Below are 17640 nucleotides of genomic sequence, written 5' to 3' on the forward strand. Positions count from 1 at the left end.
TGTTAAATAATTTACGGGTATCACGTCATGTAATGATTAACTCGTATGAACAATTAGAAATTCATGTGTTTTCGGACGCTTCTGAAAGGGCATACGGTGCCTGTTTATACATACGTAGTAGTGATCGTAGCGGTAATGTATTAGTACGTTTATTAACAGCTAAGAGTAGGGTAGCACCGATTAAACCAACTACAATACCACGGCTCGAGCTTTGTGGAGCTCAAGTGGCTGCAAAACTATATAAAAAAATGTGCGTGTACTAGTGTACACACGTTAGAAGTGAAACTTCTTTATGACCTTATTTTTCGAAATTTATCTATATGCAACTTTACAGAAATTGGTTAAATAAAGTTAAATTAGATAAAGTTTAACAAAAGGCTTTTAATATCACAGACTTGAATACAAATAATACAATTATTTCATTTTACCTTATTACCACTAAGATTATTACAGAATTTCATAAATTGTAATATAATTTTTAGTATCATTGTTATCGTTATTATACATTTTTGTTATTAATGGTTTAGAATCTCTTTGAATCAACCCTCATAGGGACAAGAAAAAGACGCGCGTAACGGTCAAATGTGACGCGTAACCGAAACATGTGACGCGTAACGAAAAAATGTTACACAAATTTTTTTTCCAACCCCGATAAAGAAGTTTCACTTCAAAAATTGATTAATTAATTTACTAAATAAATTATTCTTTATAATATTGATCTTAGATAACTGAAAAACTCTTACCTCCTGAATGGATCTTCATTTTTTTTTCGGATTCTGTACTCTTTGGCACGCTCTGCGGCTGATCTTTTCTGTTTTTGATTATTCACCGTTAGAGTTTCTTTTTTTTTCCGAGCTCTATACTCTCGCATTCGCTCTGCAGCTGTTTTTGGATAACCAGGATGGATTGAAGAAACATCATTCGTTGCTTGAGTTTCATTCACACAGACATGGTTTGTGGTAGCAACTGATGCACTGAGTTGTGAACAATGCCGATGATGGACATCAACTTGAACAGTAACTGCATTTGAAGATTCCTCAGGATTTGGCGATATTTCCATCGTTGAATCTAAAAAAAATTGATTAATTAATTTACTAAATAAATTATTATTTATAATATTGATCTTAGATAACTGAAAAACTCTTACCTCCTGAATGGATCTTCATTTTTTTTTGGATTCTGTACTCTTTGGCACGCTCTGCGGCTGATCTTTTCTGTTTCTGATGATTCACCGTTAGAGTTTCTTTTTTTTTCCGAGCTCTATACTCTCGCATTCGCTCTGCAGCTGTTTTTGGATAACCAGGGTGGTTTGAAGAAACATCATTCGTTGCTTAAGTTTCATTCACACAGACATGGTTTGTGGTAGCAACTGATGCACTGTGTTGTGAACAATGCCGATGATGGACATCAACTTGAACAGTAACTGCATTTGAAGATTCCTCAGGATTTGGCGATATTTCCATCTTTGAATCTAAAAAATGATTAAGTGGTCTTGCAATAAATTATAGGAATTAAACCATCCATATACCTTAGGTAAGTCCAGTAGGAGGACTTGCTGACTTCTGATTGGCCCATTTGAATCGGATCAACAACTATCGGAGTGGATTTGTATATTGGATCAACATTTCGGTTGCGTTTCCTAACTTAACTTCAACGGAGTAAATCGTTGATCCGGTCAGAACCACATTTGTATGAAAAATATTATATTGGATCAACAAAAACCACCCGGATCAATATAGGTTTTCGGATCAACAAAGTGCTCGCGATATAGCACGCATGATATTGACGGATTGATATAACTAAATATATATATGTATTTATATATATATAACAAAGGTTAAACTTAAATAACTTGAAAAATAAATAACATGATCACGCCCACGTGTTGGTGTTTTCAAAAATGCAATCAAAAACTGAGGTTGACTTTGAATATTTTAGAAAAATAAATATCACAATCAACATTCAAGTATTAGAAAAAATTGATACCATAATTACACCCATGTGTTAGTGTATTGAAAAATACAATAAAAAACTGAGGTTAATTTTAAATAACGTGGAAAAATAAATACCATAATTACACCTAAGTATTAGAAAAAGAGATGTAATTACTTACTTTTTTTAGAAATTCACTGGAATTAGAATTAAAATAAGTATAGTGGTAGGAGTAAGTCCGTTAAAACGATATGCTATTGGGAAATGGCAATTGCACGACACCACCTAGTGGTCAAAGTCATCACTACTCAAAGCGGGTCATGGGCTCTTATGGAAGTCGATGCAATCGCCACCTGGATTTCAAAAATGTAACTACTCAAAACGAGCCGCAAAATACATTGGAGACATTTACCAATCCCTACTCCGCTGGAGAAAGTATACTTCGAATCACGTGTGGTAGGGATAAAAATAAACTAAAGATTGCATGTCAAGTAATGTATACCCAATAACCATAGTTCATTTATTAAGCATTTTTTACACTAACTAATTCTTTAATGAACACATTCAAATACTTCAGTGTAAAATTAACAATAATTTTTGTGTTTTGTATAATATGTGTTTATACTGTCTCATCTCTCGCTTACATTATTTTGACACCTTAAAATATTTCAAATATGAATTCAGGACAAAATGTTGGAAATACTCATAATCATTCAATCATCAATATTTGTTTATGAGACTGTTTTAATTCTATTTAATGTACAAATTGAATTGTTTTCTGTATGTTATGTCATGTGCTCAGTTTTTTTTAGTAAATATGTAAGTTATGTTATTGAAGTATATTACATACCTACTTATCTCGATTTCAAAAACAATATTTTTTAACTAAATGTTATAAAATTAGAATATAATACAGTATGTATTGATAGTAATACTTGTAATATATTAATATTTGTACAGACTTTTTGATAACAAATATATTATTATTATGTTTTCAAATCTTATATTTCGATACCTCCCACGTAAGTTGTTGTATGCCACAAAAATGCTATTTTGCTTTTTTGCTGAAAAACATCCTAATATGGACCATTATATCCATTCAAAGTAAAAAAAACAACAAAATCACTATTTTTAAAGGATTTGTCAGACGCATAATGTTGTAATTTTCAAATGCGAACGGAGTAGACCAATGTATATGCCTATGCATTTGTGTACGCGGGGCGCGAGGTGGGTAAAATCACGCGCTCGCGCCTCGTATTGGTTACATACAACAGACTACGCCGGACTTTCAACCGGCCGCACGCACGTTGCCATCGCATATATTATTTGATAATTCATTGACGTAATTAGTTTACTTCTTATTTGTTATAATGAAACGTGCAAGTATTATATTATCAAGAGGGCATCGAATATGTGATTTGCTGAATAATGCGAATATACAAAATAACAACTCCGATACACCCATGGAAAAGGACAATATTTCATTAAATGAAATAGAATTAAACAGTTTTTCTGATTCAAACCTACAAAACATTAATAATAAGTTTCATTTTGTATTATTTTAGTCGCATGAATTAGATTACTAACACTTTTCATGGTGGCCCCAACCTAAACTATTGTATAGATTACGTACAACAATATACGCTGGTGAGCGTTCATCGAAAATGTTGTATGTAATACATACAATATTTTACGTCTTCGTTGAAGTTAAACATTTTGTTGTATCTAATAAATACATCGTTTTACTTCGGAAATCGTTCATCAAAATGTAGTTGTATAGTGAAATGCAATATTTTACGTTGGATTTACTTTTTTTTTAATGAAAATTTACGTTGTAAGTCAAGTCATCAGTTCAAAAGTCGATCTTTAAATGGTAAGTCCGACTGCCTCAATAGCCAGATGCATACCTAGTGCATTGTTTTAGCAGCAGATATCTTTGATAATAACCTAGAAGTTGCTTCAGATTCTTATACTGCAAATCTCGAAACATCGCACCCTTCACCTTCTTGTGGTACCAACCACTTGGACTACGACTGTGATAATGATTTCTGCCCTTATTATATACAAAAGGAAAACCTATCAACTTTTGATATTTTGCCCGTACCCTCACCAGGTTATCTGCCTAGCTGCTCAACGTATACAACAATAAACAGTTATAGTCCGCTGTCAGATATTTCGAATAACAGTCCTAGCACAAGCGATCGCCGTCGTCAACCAAGGAAAGATAAAGGTAATATAAGAAAAAGACATTTTAATGAATAGATAGACACTAAGAGACAGAATTTACGTAATATAGGAAAAGAGTACATGTCAAGAAATGGTAAAATTCAAGCAAAGAGAAAGATGGGGCCGCCATGTCAATGCCGCAAGAAGTGTTTTAATAAATTAAGTGAAGGAAAAAGACAGAAGATATTTGAGAGTTTTTGGAATTCGGGCAATCGAGAAAAACAATAGATGTATATAGTCAGCTTAGTAAAAAAGCAAAATAAACGCAGAGTCTACACAGATACCACTTCAAGACGAAAGTACACGTTAAAGTACTAATTTCCAGTAGATCATGGTGAAGATAATTATGTGGATGTATGCAAAAAACATTTCTTAAGCACTATTTCTGTCAGTGATCAGGTTATTAATAAGGCCCTAGAAAAGATGGCTGCGACTACTGGAGTATTAATTCCAGATCAAAGAGGAAAACAATCAAACCACCCTGTAAAAAAGACAGAGTCTGTTATAACCAGTGTGTGTGACCATATCAAGAGTTTGCAGCCAGTTGAGTCACATTTTACTAGGCAAAGGTCAAATAAGTTATATTTGGATGGAGTGGCTTCAATCAATATATGAAGAGAAAGCTAAATCCGAACGTCTATATCGAGACATTGTAAATGAAAACTTTAAGCTCAGTTTTCATATTCCTAAGAAAGATCAGTGCGATCAGTGTCACATCTTCAGAAATATTAACGGAATTATTTTATATTACAAACGGAAGGTGTCCGTCTTTAATTTTACTTTGTTTGATTTAGCAAATAAAGAGGGTCATTGTTATATGTGGCACGAGGGAGAAGCCAAACGTGGTTCTAATGAGGTATCAGACTGTCTTTCTCATTTTATACACAAAATCCATGAACAAGTTACAAAAGAATTTAGATTCTGGTGTCCGACAATTGTGCCGGTCATAATCGCAATCGTGTTTGCGTTTTATGTTTATATTGCTCATAAGCTAAATATTACTATCAAACATACATTTCTTGAAAAAGGTCACACCCAGGCAGAAGGTGATAGCGTACATAGCGTCTAATAGAACGTTCGTCCAAAAATAAACTTATTTATACACTTACGATGACTTAATAAACCTGTGTCATACTGAAATTATTCCAGCTACGTATCACGACTTTTTCAGGCATTTATCTTTCGTTGTTGGCGTTAATAATGACGCTGAATTTTCTGATTCAGAATAGAGTCTTTTTCAAATATTCCGTTTATTTTTCTTTTTATATTGAATTGCCTTTAATTAAGCATCTCAGGTTTTAATATTGATCTCATAAAAATAATATTTATTTGTTTTACATTGTTTTAAGGCTTCCATAAAAGCTAATTTTAGGTTTGTTAGGTTGACAATTAACACAATTGTTTTTATTTTAAAATTTCTTTAGCATTATTATAAACCAATAAGTACATGCCTAAAATTACAAATGGTTACCAAATTACTACTTTGATTTTAAGCTGATCTCACATAAAATATGATTAATTAAGTTCATATTTTTGTTTTTTTATAGTGATGTTGATTTTTGTAATTCTATTTGATTTCTTAAGAAGAGTTTGTAACGTTACCTATTCTATAATTTTTAAAAAGTCTTTTGTATGATTGTTATGTGTTAAAACGTTTTTGATTATTCAGCAATAGAAGAAGTAATTTAATTAAGTTTTAAAAGCTCATTATTTTATTTTCAAAGATTTTCTGATTAGCTTTTTAACACTGATGTTGTTTTTAATACAAAAAATTAACCTTAATAACATTTCTTTTTTATTTATTAACCTAAAAATTAATCACTTTCAAATTGTACATTTGAATTCTGTACCTAATATAAATATAATTACCACATACGACAGAGTAAGACTTATGTTTTTCAAAGTATACAGTTGTAACTATCATATACCACAAGTGATGCTATCTGGGCGCCGCGGTATAATGTTGTTAGTATCAGATGCAACAACTGGCATAGCTTCTACTCCGGAGTAAAATGTTGTATGAACAATATCTCCGCAAATAGACATATTACTTAAAATTTCTTTTAACGTAGTTAAGAACACTAATTATATTACATTAAATACGAAATTTTAAAAAGATGCAACAATAAATGCAGATTTTGGGTTAATTTGAATCTTTGAAACGCTCTACTGTAAAATTGCAGTTTTGGAGATACAACAACTTACGTGGGAGGTATCGATTTGTCTACAACATAATTTTATAATTAAAGTAGTTTTTCTTATTCATACATTTAAAATATATAAGAATAAATACCATTGAATTTCATTTTTAAACTGACATGATTCTCAAATATTTGTTGAAATAGTGACTATACTAGTAGATTCTTAAGATTTATACATTCCTATGTAATGATTAAGAAGCAATAGTATCCATCATAAATTTAAAAAGAATAAATAATGGTCAATAAATCAATTTTCCTTATTACATTCTTAAGTTTAATCAAGTTATGTGATGTATATTAGCTTATTGGCAAACTAATTAAACAACAAAATAATAAATAAGAGTTTTATTCATTGATTTAAAACATTTTCACTTAAAACCTACAAAAAATCATGCACTAACACTTTGATTTTAATTATTTTTTTCCCAGTTTTCACGTTCTTGCTTTTCCTTTTTAACTTGTTCAACAATTGGTGTTAGATAGAGTTTGTCCTCTTCAAATTTTGTCCACTCCTCCTTTGGTAAAATTGTTTTAGTAACGGACAATTGGACAGCTCTAACTAAACGATAATTGCGTTCATCAACTACATGTTGAGGTAAACGGCGAAGTGCCTCAGTAACTTCTTCAGTTTCGTGAAGGCAATCGTCCCTTAGTAAACCTGTTTATGATTAAAAATTTTAATAATCTCTATATAAATATCTACTTTTACAGCAAAAAATGGGCAAATTATATATTATGTAAATAATTAGGGATTGCAGGCTTCATATACGTATAAAGAACACACCAGAAAATCCTTTTTAAAAAAAAGACGCGCGTAACGGTCAAATGTGACGCGTAACCGATACATGTGACGCGTAACCGAAAAATGTGACGCGTAACGAAAAAGTGTTACACAAAAATTTTTCCAACCCCGATAAAGAAGTTTCACTTCAAAAAGGTTTGTAGTTCGTTAAGAATTAAAGTTACGAAATCATTTTTCTGGACTGACTCTTCCATTGTATTAGGGTGGCTTAAGATGTTGCCAAGTAAATTAAATACGTTTGTAAGGAATCGCGTCGGAGACATTTTAGAAATAACCGGTGATTGTGAATGGCGTCATGTTCCTACCGCTCAAAACCCAGCTGATTATGTTTCTCGAGGAGTTAAAGTCGATGATATTGAATCACTAAACATATGGTGGTCAGGACCAAACTTTTTACAGAAGTCTTATACTGATTGGCCTTCCATTTTAGTACAATGTGAACCATTGCCAGAAATGCGTAATGAGGTATGTTTACTTAACATTGCTCATCCAATAGAATTCATTCAATTTGAACGCTTTTCAAATTTTAACAGACTACGACGTGCTATAGCTTATCTACTTAGGTTTATTGAATCATGTAAGGGTCGACGTGCTGTAACTAATTACCTTACTGAAACAGAATTAAGTAATTCACTTAACGTTATTATTCGTTCTGCTCAGAGAGAATCTTTTCCAGAATATGATATTCTTTTACAAAAGAAAGAATTACCAGTTAAAAGTGCTTTATTAAAATTTAATGTATTTTTAGATCAAAATAATTTAATGCGTATTGGCGGTCGTATTAGTAATTCACAATTTTCATATGATAAAAAACATCCTTTACTATTAATGTCCACACTATGCAGGTCCTATTGCTTCTGTTAGTCGTCAAGGTCGAGGCTCTCGTATTGTCAAAGTTTATATAGTTATATTTGTATGTTTTACGACTAAAGCATTACATCTGGAATTAGTGGGTGATTTGACAAGTAACAGTTTTATTTCTACTTTTCGTCGATTCATTGCTCGTCGGGGTAAACCATTGCACTTATATTCAGATAATGGTACTACATTTGTTGGGGCTTGTAAAGATTTAGCTAATTTCTTAATGCGTAACTCTGACTCTCTTGCCACTGATCTCATCAATGATGGCATAAACTTTCATTTCATACCTGCGTATTCACCACATTTTGGTGGGATTTGGGAGGCAGCAGTTAAATCTACGAAATACCATTTATTAAGAGTATTAGGGAACTCTAAATTAACTTTTGAAGAATTGTATACAGTTTTAACGCAAATAGAAGCGATTTTAAACTCTCGACCACTCACTTCCTTATCAATGCACCCTGAAGATCTGACCCCACTGACCCCTGGACATTTTTTGATCGGACGTCCACTCACAATTATACTCATCTTTCTCACTGAAAGTTATGTAGACCACAATTATACTCATCTTTCGAGATTTCGAAGAATTGAACAGCTTCGTCAACATTTCTGGACACGATGGAGCAAGGAGTATATCTCAGAACTCCAAAAACGGACAAAATGGCAAACCCAAGGAAACCCTTTGCAAATTGACTCACTTGTTTTGCTAAAGGAGGAAAATCTGCCACCTATGAAATGGAAGCTGGGTCGCATCGTGGCGCTCTTTCCTAGTGCAGATGATGTTGTTCGTGTCGCAGAGATTAGAACGTCTACTGGAAATGTGAGACGATCATTTTCGAAAATTTGTCCATTGCCGAGTGGATTGGTTGAAGCCAAGCCTTCAACGCCTGGGGACATGTTGGTGCATAGCGCCTGAATACTATTGAGTAGCAACTACTACAATTGTCTTAACTGCTACAAACAGAACAAGGGCGTGCTTTAGCTTGTAGTATTACTAATTCATTCCGATTACACCTCTGTACAAGGAAACATCTTTTTTAAATTATTATCCTTTTTTCAAAGAAAATATATTAGTGTTAACTTTCATACTATCCTGCAGTAACAATGATACTAAAAATTCTATTACAATTTATGAAATTCTGTAATAATCTTAGTGGTAATAAGGTAAAATGAAATAATTGTATTATTTGTATTCAAGTCTGTGATATTAAAAGCCTTTTGTTAAACTTTATCTAATTTAACTTTATTTAACCAATTTCTGTAAAGTTGCATATAGATAATTTTTCGAAAAATAAGGTCATAAAGAAGTTTCACTTCTTACGTGTGTACACTAGTACACGCACATTTTTTCTAAATCATCATATAATCGTTTTTTTATTAATACAAGATATTTATTGATTTGCAAAAAAAAAAATTCCCGCCATTTGTTGATAAATTTTTTTTAAACAAATTGATTAAATCAATATTTTAAAAAAATTTTTTAACACAACTTTATTACATTAAAAATTTTATGATTTTTAAAAAATTTTTTTTCCTTAATAACAATTTTTAATTGTTTATAATCGTTTTTTTTTAATTTTCTATTGTTTAAATAATTAGTTAAGAAATTTTTTTTTTCCTAAAAATCATAATTGACAGTCTTCTATAAAGTAACAGAATTTTTTTTTTTTTTATATCAACAATTCTAGTGTTTATTAACTTACCAATTTGTTATAAACAAATATTCAACTTTTGTTTATTTTTTTTCTAAAACTTCTAAAATTAACAAAAACAACCATATATAACAAAGTATAGAAAAATTTTTTTTGTAAATTTTTTGATTATCATGAATATTACTTTTATTTAACTATGTATGTAAGAAAGGCTCTACGAAGCGAAATATTTTTACGACCATTATTTAAACATTTTTTTTCACTTACAATTAAGACGGTCGTTCGAGAAAATTTCGTTAGTTAACAATTATTTAACTTGTTGAAAAATTAACTTTAAGTAAAATTTTCAACGGGAATAAATTAATTATAGTGTTCAAAACACACCATAATTTTTTCATATTTAAAAAAAAATATTCAATACCTTAAATAAATTAATTAATGTGCCGTAGTCGCTTCTGACGCCACGCGCGAATCCTAAAAATGTCACCCGCAGACCTATTTTCAGCGTTAAATTAACATTATAAATAATGGAGATAGAGTTCTGGGAGTCAGGAGTTTTTTATTGGAAATTTCCTCCTCTTTCAGTATCTTTATTTGAAATTTATTAAATATTAATAGTTTATTAAATATTGGCCAAAAAACTAAATGCCAATTTTTTTCATCTTTAATGGTCTATAACTTTTGCAATTTTTTATGTGCTAATTCACGCTTTTAGCACATTTTTCTAGACGTCATTCCGGATCCAATGAGCTATCACACATAATTTTAAGAGCAGTATCTCTAATTTGTTCCATTTTCAACTTGTCGACTAGACTATAATATTACTATCAAACATACATTTCTTGAAAAAGGTCACACCCAGGCAGAAGATGATAGCGTACATGCTCTAATAGAACGTTCGTCCAAAAATAAACTTATTTATACACCCTTTGAATGGTTTAGCTTGGTTCGATGGGCGAAACAGGAGGGCAAACCATATAACGTCATAGAAATGAAGCATACAGATTTTTTAAACTATAAAACACTTTTGATTGGACGTAATTGGTCTAAAAATGTAAATGGGAACGTAGTTAGATGGAATAAAATAAAAGAAGTAAGTGTATGTGCAGAAGATCCTTTTAAAATTATGTATCGGTACGATTTGGCAGACAGTAATGCTATGACAATTGCTCTTAATACCAATAGACGCCAAAGGAATAGTATGGCTGAGCTATGCCCCTTGTATTCCAACCGTCTTCCCATAACTAAGGCAAAATAAGACGACTTAATGAACCTGTGTCATACTGAAATTATCTTTCGTTGCTGGCGTTAATAATGACGCTGAATTTTCTGATTCAGAATAGACATTAGTCTTTTCCAAATATTCCATTTATTTTTCTTTTTGAAGTTGTACTTCTTTAGGCGCGTTATGAAAAATTGATGAGAGTGAAATTTTACGATTGCGCGCGCACCTATGACACAAAATTGGCAGTGTGATATAGCGTGCGCGAGCGAGATGGGAATAAGACAAACTACAAGTAAAAAGAAATAGAATATGCGTGAAGCTAACTTCACGCATATTCTAGCTTAGCAGCTTAACAAGAATTTTGAATGACCATGACAATTGACATCTGACAATGACATTTACCTTTTAAACAAATATAGGAGTTTTAATTATTGTTTAAAATTAATAATAATTATATACCTAGTTATTTTCATTATACAAAATATTTGTGAAATAATATAAAATATTTGTGAAAAAACTGTGCTAACCTTCCTGAGTGCTTCAATACAATTGAGGTTAACTATCCGTATGTATTATCGAGTATTATTGTTGATTAAAACTGAAACATGAACCATTATTCATTGCTTTTGTTTATTGCGTTTGTTACAGAAACTTTTTAGAAATATTCTACGACCCTATATATCAATAATTGAGAACAAAGATTTAAGCACGAATACTAATAAGGAGAAAATGAAGGCTTGGAGCGATATAACAGAGAAGTAAACATTTTAATAAGTACCTGCATCTCAAAAAAATGACCACATTATTTAATCAAAACATCAGATTTAATCTAGCAAATATAAGGACAAGAGACAAAAAACAATTGATGAATCAGTGGAAGTGCACTAAATTGAATACAAAAAAAGAGTTGTCATCTTATCGCCGTGAAACATCAAAAACTGGAGGTGGAACAAAGCCACCATCACCTTCTCGAGACACAATGGTTTGAAGTAGATTTCAATGAATTTGATTGTGATGGTGTCGAGGTAGGAATGTTAATTATAAATATGATGTATGGTGATGTTCAAGGTTCAACCTTTCAAGCATAGGCATATGCTTACAACATTACTTTATTCCCCTACAGGGTAGTTAGAGATATTGTAATACCTCAAAACATCCATGTTGCACTTGTAGTACCGAAACTCTGTCCTGCCAGAAGTGAGCCCATTCCCACTTATAATGGACAGTGGGTATAATACACCTTAATACCTGAGTGCGAACCACTCACCATGATACTTAAATTAATAGATGTTATTTATATATTTCAGGTTATTACACATAAAATCATTTTGGAAACAATTGATATCCCAAAAGCAAATAAAGCCAACAATGACAAGGTAATAAATCAGTTTTGACATAACTTGAATACTAAAAAAGCCAAACAAAGGTGTGCACAACAGTGACAACATAACTTAACAATTTCATTATTTTGTAGGATTAAAGAAAGGTTAAAGAAAATCATGTCGAACTGAACAACAAGAATCCCCAAACAACTCCAAAGAAACCTACAAGGAAGACACCGGTATTATATTTAAATTATCTCTATCTCTAAATAGAATAAAAGAAAGTTGCTATCCAGGTCTGTAGCATGTGCTACAAATTATATTATTAACACATTTATATAATTATATTAATATAAATGTGTTAAAAAATTTATAATATGAATTATAAAAAATTTTAAGTTTTGCATGGACAGAGCTTAAATTAATATTCTCTTATTTGTTGCAGAAAGCAAGTAGTTTTGGAGAAGCCTCGTAGATGCACAACCAAGTAATGATTAATTTAAAATTACAAACCGAAATTCTGATGAAGACATTAGAGTCACTTAAAAATAAATAGTATAATGAAATAAAAATGTTTTAAAGATAAATAGTGTTTTATTTGTTTAATGTAAGAGAATAATAATAAATATTTATTTAATTAATTTTTCAAATGTAAACTGAACTTTATTGACTTTAATGACTCCTTTTCCAGTCTTTGATTATTTAATTGTAATTAATTATTTGCATGCAATCAAAAACTATTTTTAATAATGCCAAAGAAGTATAACTTCTTACGCGCGTACATAAGTACACGCACCCTTTTTTTTTTTATTAGAAACAACATCAGTGTTAAAAAGCTAATCAGAAAATCTTTGAAAATAAAATACTGAGCTTTTAAAACTTAATTAAATTACTTCTTCTTTTGCTGAATAATCAAAAACGTTTTAACACATAACAATCATACAAAAGACTTTTTAATACAAAGTTATAGGTAAGTATATTAATTTCCTTGAATTTATCTCTCAGAGATTCCCTACATTTTAAATTATAGATTGCACGAATAGCCCTCTTCTGCAGGATGAAAATAGTTTCGACATCAGCAGCATGACCCCATAATAATAAGCCATAAGTCATTAAGCTATGAAAGTAACTAAAATAAACAAGTCTAGCTGTATCGACATCAGTTAGTGAGCGAATTTTTTTAAACGCGTAGGCTGCAGAACTAATTAATCATTTATATGAAATCAGCTTAAAATCAAAGTAGTAATTTGGAAACTATGTATTTATATTTTTTGGCACGCACTTATTGGATTATAATAATGATAAAGAAATTTTAAAATAAAAACAATTGTGTTAATTATCAACCTAACAAACCTAAAATTAGCTTTTATTATTATTTTTATGAGATCAATATTAAAACCTGAGATGCTTAATCAAATGCAATATAGAAATAAATAAAAAAAAGGGTGCGTGTACTTATGTACGCGCGTAAGAAGTTATACTTCTTTGGCATTATTAAAAATAGTTTTTGATTGCATGCAAATAATTAATTACAATTAAATAATCAAAGACTGGAAAAGGAGTCATTAAAGTCAATAAAGTTCAGTTTACATTTGAAAAATTAATTAAATAAATATTTATTATTATTCTCTTACATTAAACAAATAAAACATTATTTATCTTTAAAACATTTTTATTTCATTATACTATTTATTTTTAAGTGACTCTAATGTCTTCATCAGAATTTCGGTTTGTAATTTTAAATTAATCATTACTTGGTTGTGCATCTACGAGGCTTCTCCAAAACTACTTGCTTTCTGCAACAAATAAGAGAATATTAATTTAAGCTCTGTCCATGCAAAACTTAAAATTTTTTATAATTCATATTATAAATTTTTTAACACATTTATATTAATATAATTATATAAATGTGTTAATAATATAATTTGTAGCACATGCTACAGACCTGGATAGCAACTTTCTTTTATTCTATTTAGAGATAGAGATAATTTAAATATAATACCGGTGTCTTCCTTGTAGGTTTCTTTGGAGTTGTTTGGGGATTCTTGTTGTTCAGTTCGACATGATTTTCTTTAACCTTTCTTTAATCCTACAAAATAATGAAATTGTTAAGTTATGTTGTCACTGTTGTGCACACCTTTGTTTGGCTTTTTTAGTATTCAAGTTATGTCAAAACTGATTTATTACCTTGTCATTGTTGGCTTTATTTGCTTTTGGGATATCAATTGTTTCCAAAATGATTTTATTTGTAATAACCTGAAATATATAAATAACATCTATTAATTTAAGTATCATGGTGAGTGGTTCGCACTCAGGTATTAAGGTGTATTATACCCACTGTCCATTATAAGTGGGAATGGGCTCACTTCTGGCAGGACAGAGTTTCGGTACTACAAGTGCAACATGGATGTTTTGAGGTATTACAATATCTCTAACTACCCTGTAGGGGAATAAAGTAATGTTGTAAGCATATGCCTATGCTTGAAAGGTTGAACCTTGAACATCACCATACATCATATTTATAATTAACATTCCTACCTCGACACCATCACAATCAAATTCATTGAAATCTACTTCAAACCATTGTGTCTCGAGAAGGTGATGGTGGCTTTGTTCCACCTCCAGTTTTTGATGTTTCACGGCGATAAGATGACAACTCTTTTTTTGTATTCAATTTAGTGCACTTCCACTGATTCATCAATTGTTTTTTGTCTCTTGTCCTTATATTTGCTAGATTAAATCTGATGTTTTGATTAAATAATGTGGTCATTTTTTTGAGATGCAGGTACTTATTAAAATGTTTACTTCTCTGTTATATCGCTCCAAGCCTTCATTTTCTCCTTATTAGTATTCGTGCTTAAATCTTTGTTCTCAATTATTGATATATAGGGTCGTAGAATATTTCTAAAAAGTTTCTGTAACAAACGCAATAAACAAAAGCAATGAATAATGGTTCATGTTTCAGTTTTAATCAACAATAATACTCGATAATACATACGGATAGTTAACCTCAATTGTATTGAAGCACTCAGGAAGGTTAGCACAGTTTTTTCACAAATATTTTATATTATTTCACAAATATTTTGTATAATGAAAATAACTAGGTATATAATTATTAATTTTAAACAATAATTAAAACTCCTATATTTGTTTAAAAGGTAAATGTCATTGTCAGATGTCAATTGTCATGGTCATTCAAAATTCTTGTTAAGCTGCTAAGCTAGAATATGCGTGAAGTTAGCTTCACGCATATTCTATTTCTTTTTACTTGTAGTTTGTCTTATTCCCATCTCGCTCGCGCACGCTATATCACACTGCCAATTTTGTGTCATAGGTGCGCGCGCAATCGTAAAATTTCACTCTCATCAATTTTTCATAACGCGCCTAAAGAAGTACAACTTCAAAAATTAACCTTAATAACATTTATTTTTTATTTATTAACCTAAAAAATTAATCACCTTCAAATTGTACATTTGAATTTTGTACCTAATTAACACAATATAATTACCACATACAACAGAGTAAGACTTATGTTTTTCAAAGTATACAGTTGAAACTATCATATACCACAAGTGATGCTATCTGGGCGCCGCGGTATAATGTTGTTAGTATCAGATGCAACAACTGGCATAGCTTCTACTCCGGAGTAAAATGTTATATGAACAATATCTCCGCAAATAGACATATTACTTAAAATTTCTTTTAACGTAGTTAAGAAGACTAATTATATTACATTAAATACGAAATTTTAAAAAGATGCAACAATAAATGCAGATTTTGGGTTAATTTAAATCTTTGAAACGCTCTACTGTAAAATTGCAGTTTTGGAGATAGAACAACTTACGTGGGAGGTATCGAAATGAATGACGGTCATCGAAGCACAAATACATGAGTAAATAGCTGTACAAATTTTAATTTGGAATTCTTAACCAAAGAGGAGATATTTGAGGTCAAAGTGGCCAAAACGTAAATCGCCAATTTCATATGTAAGGACCTAATATGAAGGTAGATAGAAATGCCTATTCAATGTGAGGGATATTGTTTAAGCGAAACATAATTTAATATTCATGATAAATATTTTTATAATAGTCAATTCCTGCTGACAATAAGATATATTTTTTTTAGAAGTTTATTATTATTATTACTTTCAATGACAAATGACATCACTAACATGATATACTAAAATATTTTTTTAAACTACAGTTATAATTTAATATTGTTTTTTTTTTTTTTATAGAACGGGGGGCAAACGGGCAGGAGGCTCACCTGATGTTAAGTGATACCGCCGCCCATGGACACTCTCAATGCCAGAGGGCTCGCGAGTGCGTTGCCGGCCTTTTAAGAATAGGTACGCTCTTTTCTTGAAGGACCCTAAGTCGAATTGGTTCGGAAATACTTCAGTGGGCAGCTGGTTCCACATAGTGGTTGTGCGCGGCAAAAACTGCCTTAAAAAACGCTCAGTTGTGGAACGGCGGACGTCGAGGTGATACGGGTGGAATTTCGTATTCTGTCTCGACGTCCGATGATGAAATTCAGCTGCAGGTATTAATCCGAACAACTCCTCTGAACACTCTCCATGGTAAATGCGGTAGAAGATGCAGAGTGACCCCACATCTCTACGCAACGCCAAAGGATCAAGCCGCTCGGAGAGGGATTGGTCGTCGACAATTCGAACCGCTCTGCGTTGTATACGGTCAAGTGGAAGGAGCTGGTACTGGGGAGCCCCCGCCCAGAGGTGAGAGCAGTACTCCATGTGGGGCCGAATTTGCGCTTTATATAGTTGCATGCGGTGGCCCGGAGTGAAGTACCGCCTCGCCTTGCTGAGCACACCAAGCTTTTTGGAGGCTAATTTAGCCTTTCCCTCCAAGTGACCGCGAAACTGAACGTCGTTCGATATGTCAACGCCAAGTATTCCAATGCTGGCTGTGGCTTTAAGAAGAGTGTTTTCGAAAAGAGGAGTAGCGACAAAGGGTGTTTTTTTAGCGGAAAACGCGCAAACTTGTGTCTTCTTGGGGTTAAATTGGACTAGGTTTTGTCTGCCCCAGTCTGAGACTCCACGTAGTAGAGTTTCGACTTCAGACACAAGTTTGTTCCGGTACTCATCAACAACTGCCCGAGAAATACCTGCCCGGCCAGTGTAAAGAATATCCCCAGTGCTGTCATCCGCATAGCAGTGAATGTTGCTAAGTTGCAACATATCATTGATATGCAGAAGAAATAGGGTCGGGGATAGAACACAGCCTTGTGGGACCCCAGCGTTCACGGGTTTAAGGTCGGAACATGCTTTTCCTAGTGGGAGTGCCATGCTGTTGCCTTCGGGCTTCAGCCAAATGGGCAGGCACGACCGGGGCAGTACCACTGTCTCTCAGAAAACCGGCGTGAAGTGATGCAATAAGTTTGCCTTATTGTACTCGCGTTT

General features: G+C 32.0%; 1 pseudogene; it reads right to left on the reverse strand.

Moving 5' to 3' along the window:
- Positions 1-739: 739 nt before the first annotated feature.
- Positions 740-7458, reverse strand: LOC125058913 (annotated as a pseudogene).
- Positions 7459-17640: the final 10182 nt, after the last annotated feature.

This window comes from Pieris napi, chromosome 18, assembly GCF_905475465.1.
Source record: "Pieris napi chromosome 18, ilPieNapi1.2, whole genome shotgun sequence".
NCBI lineage: Eukaryota > Metazoa > Arthropoda > Insecta > Lepidoptera > Pieridae > Pieris > Pieris napi.